This window comes from Sprattus sprattus, assembly GCF_963457725.1.
Source record: "Sprattus sprattus genome assembly, chromosome: 4".
Lineage (NCBI taxonomy): Eukaryota > Metazoa > Chordata > Actinopteri > Clupeiformes > Clupeidae > Sprattus > Sprattus sprattus.
In genome coordinates, this window is record NC_137923.1 from 12,589,907 (window position 1) to 12,597,152 (window position 7,246).

Here is a 7,246-nt window from a genome sequence, read left to right on the forward strand (position 1 = left end):
ATAAAAAATTATGTGTTATGTTTTAATACAGAAAAGTTTGTTCTATCCAGATACCTGTATACCATGTTCTCTAACATATTAAAGTTTTTCTTTTTTTAGTTGTCTTGTTTCTGTGTGGTTCTTGCACTCCCACTTTTCAGTTCTAAGTTCTGTTTTTTCTTCTCATTGGAGGCTGTAAAGACTGCCTACTCTGTGGCAGTGACAGGATGTGGACAGCGCAGGTGCTCAAAACAGTTGTGAAAGTTTTGCAGACACATGTAGGGATGGGTATCGTTTGGGTTTTTTCCGATACCGGTACATAACCGATACTTTTAAAACGATACCGGTGCCTAAACGGTGCCTGAACCGATACTTTAAAAAAAAAGAAGCACAAAATGAGGATTGACGACATTAAAGAAAGGCTTTTTTTTATTGCAGAGGCCAATTTTTTTCTTCAAATTGAACAATATATTAACTGTTTAAAGTATACTATAAATATAAATACATACAAAAACTTTGCTTCAAACTACAGCTTCAAACTATGAATATTATATTAACTGTTAACAACAGTTTATAGTATGCTTAAATAAATATAAATAAATTCAAAACACACACACACACAGACTACAGCTTCAAACTTATGAGCATATTTGCCTATGTAGTCAAACATGTATTATTTAGTTTGCATTTATTTAATGAAATTTCACAATTTTCTGATTTGTTTATACCTAGTTATCTTTTCTATCTTGTTTACTTGAACACACCGATTGCGTGAAAGTGTACTGCCCCTTTAAGAGACTATAGCTCCGGTAGCCTACCTACAGTTTAAGTTTGCGGTTGCAGATCTGCCCAGGACTCTTGCCTTCTCTCCACTCTTTACACGCAATTGTTTTGTTGCATTTACTGCAAGTCGCGGTGTTTGAATCTTTTTGTGCGAAATACAGCCACACTTTTGACCGTTTACCTTTCGCTATTTTCTCTGTTAAAAGGTTGATGGCGAGCTCTGTTTGTGCTTGCGCTGTTAAATGCTGCCTGCTTCACTGTCATAAGACTGTTGCTATGAAAACACCAAGCGTGAGCGCCACAGGACAAAGTTAACATTGGGAGATGGGGCAGTTTTTAATGTGACCCACGAAATATGCATGGCAACAAAATAAAAGATAATTCATCCAGATCATACATACGCCACTCACGTTACTGCTAGCTAGTTTTCTACTGTTTTGGAACCAGCCTCCGTGTTTCATGTTGCAGCCTGAAATAATTCCTGTTTATAAGACAACAGTTTACGTACGTTATGTTCATTTAACTGCATGATTTGTTGCGGTTCCTCATTACAATCAGCTCAGGCATTGAAAGGAAGCATCGAAATCTGCGTGACATTTCGGTCCGGTTTGTTCATTTAGCTGCATGAATTGTTGATGTTATTCATTTCAATCGGCTCAGGCACCGAAAGGAAGCACCGAAATCTGCGTGACATTTCGGTCCGGGTAGGTATCGGTTGTATAGTCCCGGTGCCATATTGGTACCGGTTCTCGGTACCCAACCCTAGACACATGCTCTGCTCAGTCTGACAGCGCTCCAGCGTTCAGCAGCAGCTTCATTACTGTAACTGTCCAATAGACAGTGTGAACATTACAGTGGTTATAAATATGTATTTACAGTATTGGTTTAATTCATGATTTATTATTTGTTTATTTCATGGATTTATTCATTGGTTAAAATGATTCTAAGATGTACTTTAAAAAGAGATTGTGTCATGTACTATTACTTTTTGTATTAAAAGTTTGTTTAAATACGGGACCTAACCAGGGAATTATGGGTACAGCGCCAAAAGAGATATAAACCAGTCACGGACTCATGAGATTCAGAAGAAAATGGACTCTGCATCAGGTTTATGGCGCTAACGTTGTCACGTTGTTTTCTGAGTATTATTAACGTTACAGTTTTCATAGAGTGTGAGAAGGAGAAAATAAATATTCAAAAGACATCAGTATGAAGCGTGGTCGTTTATTAAACCTGTGCAGCTACAGTGGCAACGAACCGCCAATGTGGCTAAGTAAGTAGAACGAGCGAGCTAGCTTTCGGTTTGAAGCTAACAAGTGGACCAGAATAAGAGCGCGTACGAGACGTTCAGAGAGACTAGTCTACTATCAGAGACGGATGAGAGCTTCAATGTAGCTAACAACCCACACCGCGGCTCCAGAGTTTAGAGCACATTTCACTGACTGTAAGCTTTAAGACAGCCAGAGACTCAAGCGAAGAAAAGGGCAGCTTCCCTCCACGTTTGAGGAAGACCAACGCACGCATCTCCGCAAGCAGCACGCAGCAGAGAACAACGGTCTCAAACAGCACGCCTGTGGCCAGCAGAGAACAACGGTCTCAAGCAACAGCCCTGCACCACGATAGGATTCGGTCAGCGGAGAACGACGCTCGCCAGCAGCACCGCGGCAACACGACTCGTGCACGATACGGTTTGCAGAGAACGACGCTCACAAACAGCACGACTCCATTCCACCTCGACGGCGCAGTAAGCCAAGCAACGCGTGGCTAGTCTACAAGGCATTCCGCCTGATCTTCGGCGCAGGCTACAGCGTATGGTATCAGGTTTGACCATGCTCTGAAGTTGAAGTTCATTTGAAATGTATGGACATTTGTAAATTCGTGTGGACTTGATTGAGATATCAGTTGATATTAGGTTACAAGAGACATTGCCAGCTTAATGGTTGCTCCTGCATCATTATTGCATTTTGTTGAAAGTGTCATTGCATTTTGATTTAAAGTTAAGCATTTATTTAGCGCATTAAGAGAGTGTAGCCTACGAGTTTAAAAGAGATATTTTAAGTTTAAAATTTACAGATTTACAAATAGTGTTAAAATACATTTTGAGATGTCAGTTAATGGGGTAAAGTCAGACGATGATAAATTCGAAGATCCTCTCAATAATTGTGAAGAGTCTTCACAACCTGACGCCACTTCAGTAGCAGTTGGCTCAGGACAAAGAAAATCTAGTAGGGAAAGAAAATTAACCCCTAAAATGCTAGAACTAAAGGAACAAGAAATATGTCAAAAGGAGAGCAAATTCATCAAGCTATATGAATGCTGGAAAAGGGAAGTTAGAAGTACGCGTGATAAACTTAAAACTGATTGCACTGAAGACGAGTTAGCTGACATGATGGATGCTGTAGAGGGGCTGGAAACGCAAGCTAAAAATGCATATGAAGACATACGATTGAAATCAGCACCTCTCCCTCAGATTCGAAGAAAGATTGACTCTTGTACAGCAGTAACAGCAGATTTGATGGGTCTAATGAAAGTGCGTATGAGTGAAGTGGGTCAAGAAGAGTTCGATGAAAAGGCTGAAAATGCTAGACTTCACATGGTGCTTGATAGAGAGTGTGCACAGTCCATATTTGTAGCATCAGTGATTGAACGAACAGCCCCTAGTTACAAGTCAAGCTGTTCATCAGAGCGTCAGAGCATTACCGTCAAAAGAGCAGAGTGTGCTGCACAGTTAGCCGCAAAAGAAGCAGAAATACAAATGGAGGATGCAATAGCTGCTCAAAGACAAGAACTTAAAAAATTGGAAAATCAAAGAGATCTGCAGGTAATGGCTGCTAAACTAAGAGTGTACTCTGAAGCAGAAGGGAGCGAAACTCATGACAGAGGAGTAGGGCTTGTAGAGACAACTGGTCCTTTAGTACCACCTGACATAAAGAGAGGGCAAGCGCGCAACAATAATGTTGAACAAACAAACACTGTCAAAACTGAAACACTGTTAGTACAAGCCCTACATGATTCAATGGCCCTCACTAGACTTCCCGCTCCTGAGCCCTCTGTTTTCTCAGGGGATCCACTTAACTTCTTAGAGTGGAGTACAAGCTTTAAAACATTGATAGAGCGACGGTGCATTAACGTAGCAGACAAATTATTTTATCTGCAAAAGTACATTGGTGGCGAGGCACGATCTGTGTTAGAAGGAACCTTCTTTAGAAAGGATGACGAAGCTTATGACCAAGCCTGGGAGACACTACAAGCTCGCTATGGTCATCCCTTTATAATTCAGCGTGCATTCAGAGAAAAGCTAAATAACTGGCCAAAAGTAGGCCCCAGAGATTCAGGAAAGCTAAGGCAGTTCAGTGACTTCTTGTCAGCATGCAGCAAAGCCATGCCACATGTGAAGGGATTGCAGGTGCTGAACGATTGCGAGGCAAATCAGAAAATGCTTCAAAAGCTTCCAGATTGGATTACTTCTCGTTGGAATCGTCACGTAACAAAGCAACTAAACCAAAGGGAAGAATATCCTACATTTAAAGAATTTGCTGAGTTCATGGCGCAGGAAGCGGAGATTGCCTGCAACCCCATGACGTCACTTAATGCTTTAAAACATGTGGAAGAAAAGCCCTCTCGAGATATTAAGCGTCCACAGGCTAATGCATTTATCACAGACATCAAAGCAACAGATAGTGTCCAAAAGAACAGCTTTAATGAAAATAATGTATCAAACACATCCCCAAACTCAATCAAATGCTCATGCTGCGGTGAAGGTCATTCCATCCACAAATGCCAGACGTTTGCCAGTAAGCCTGCAAAGGACAAGAGACAGGTCATCTTTGACAACAAACTTTGTTTTGGCTGCCTTAGGAAAGGGCATAACTCGAAAGACTGCAAACAAAAGGCTACCTGTAGAATATGTAAGAAACGTCATCCAACCGCATTACATGAAGACCGTCCACCAGCAGATAGCGTTCCAAATGTTAGGCAGGTTGAGGAGAAAACATGTTCTCTGTCTTGCTGTGTAGATAGAGGTGATGGTGGGAGCACATCTATGATAGTGCCCGTCTGGATTTCTTCAACGAAGACGCCTGAAACAGAGAGTCTTGCATACGCTTTACTTGACACTCAGAGTAGCAACACCTTTGTAGATCAAGAGGTGTGCCAAATGATAGGAGCAAGCACAGAGCCAGTAAAGTTAAAGCTGACCACTATGATGGGAAAAGACTCCATTATCCAGAGTGCAAGAGTTAGCAGTCTTAGAGTCAGAGGGCTATCATCCAAAGATTGGATCAACTTGCCGCCTGCATATGCCAGAGATTTCATTCCCCTTGAGCGCTCCCACATTCCCACACCAAAAACTGCTAAGAGGTGGAATCACCTGAAGGGAATAGCACCGGAAATACCAGAGTTAATGGACTGCAAAGTGGGACTTCTCATAGGCTATGATTGTTCCAGAGCATTAGCTCCACGCTCAGTTATTACGGGAAGAGACGATGAGCCATATGCCATCAGAACCGACCTGGGCTGGAGTATTGTCGGAAAATCATCTCAAGGTGCAAAATCAACAGAGGTCACTGGCCTGTGCCACCGCATAGCAGTCAAAGAACTTCCACCATTGACACCAGCTACCGTAATCAAAGCCCTTGAGTTTGACTTCAGAGATAGCAACCCCCGTGAAAAGAGCATATCACAAGAAGACATACACTTCATGCAGTTGCTGAACAAGACGGTTCACCAAAACGCAGACGGGCACCTGGAGATGCCATTGCCCTTTAAGACACGCCCACAACTGCCAGAAAACAAGAGGCTAGCTCTGGTGCGGCTGAAGCACTTGAAAAGAAAACTTGAGAAAAACTCAAAATTCAAAGAAGATTACACTAAATTCATGGAGGGCCTATTCAATGATGGTGATGCGGAAAGGGCTGAAAATGAACTAGTGCCAGGAAATGTGTGGTATATCCCACACCAAGGGGTTTACCACCCAAGGAAACCAAACAAAATAAGGGTGGTGTTTGACTGCTCTGCCAAGTACGAGAGCACAGCGCTGAATGATCACCTACTGAGTGGACCTGATCTAGCAAATGGCATGACAGGCGTTCTTTGCCGGTTCCGCAGACATTCAGTCGCAGTCATCTGTGATGTCGAAAAGATGTTTCATAGGTTCCATGTAAGCCCAGACGACAGAGATTTCCTTCGTTTCCTTTGGTGGGAAGGTGGGGATACGAACGCAGAGCCAAAAGAGTTTCGAATGAAGGTACACCTCTTTGGAGCTACATCCTCGCCTGGCTGTGCAAATTACGGAATGAAATATCTTGCGAGTCAGCATGAAAGAGAGTATCCTGCAGCAGCCGAATTCATCAAGAAGAACTTCTATGTCGACGATGGCCTAGCCAGTGTGGAATCTGAGGATGCAGCCATCCAGTTAGTGAGAGAAGCACAAAGTCTGTGTGAAAAGGGAAAACTGCATCTACATAAGTTCATTTCAAACAGCAGAGAAGTCCTAGAGTCAATCCCTGAAAGCGAACGGGCAGGTGGAGTTCATGATGTGGATCTCAGCCACGGAGAGCTTCCCATTCAGACAGTGTTAGGAGTAAGGTGGAGTGTAAACAGTGACAATTTCTCCTTTAAAGTCAGCCTGGATGAAAAACCAGCGACACGTCGGGGAATCCTCTCCACTGTAGCCTCCGTGTTTGACCCCCTGGGCTTTGTGGCCCCCTTTCTGCTGCTGGGGAAGAAAATACTGCAGGAGATGTGCCAGAAAGGAGTGGGATGGGATGAACCACTGCCGAGAGAACTAATGCCACGATGGGATAACTGGCTGAAGGATCTGGAAAACCTGCCAAGCCTTCAGATACCAAGATGTTTCACTCCTATTGAAGTTGGAAAGATCCAAAGAACCGAACTGCATCATTTTTCAGATGCGAGCTGCAATGGCTACGGCCAGGCCTCGTATATCCGAGTTGTAGGTGAGAACAAAGTGCACTGCTCTTTAGTCATTGGTAAGGCTAGGGTGTCACCCACGAAAATTGTAACCATACCTAGGCTAGAATTGACCGCTGCAGTTGTCTCCTCAACAGTCAGCAGCATGTTAAAAGAAGAGCTAGAGCTTCATGTGGACAAAGAATATTTCTGGACCGACTCCCAAGTGGTCTTGGGGTACATTAACAATGAAGCCCGTAGGTTCCATGTTTTTGTAGCAAATAGAGTAGAGAGAATCCGAGAAATAACTGCACCTTCCCAATGGTGCCACGTCAGCACTGATCAAAATCCAGCTGATCACGCCTCCAGAGGCCTCAGTGTGAGCGAACTGATTAACTCAAACTGGCTTACTGGTCCAGAGTTCCTGTGGGAAAGGGAGATAGTCACACCAACGTTAACTCCAGAGCTCATGGTGGGAGACCCTGAAGTAAGGACAATACACGTCTTACACACACAAGTAGAGAACAAAGAGAGTTTTCTAGTCAGGCTTAAGCGCTTTTCAAAATGGCATACT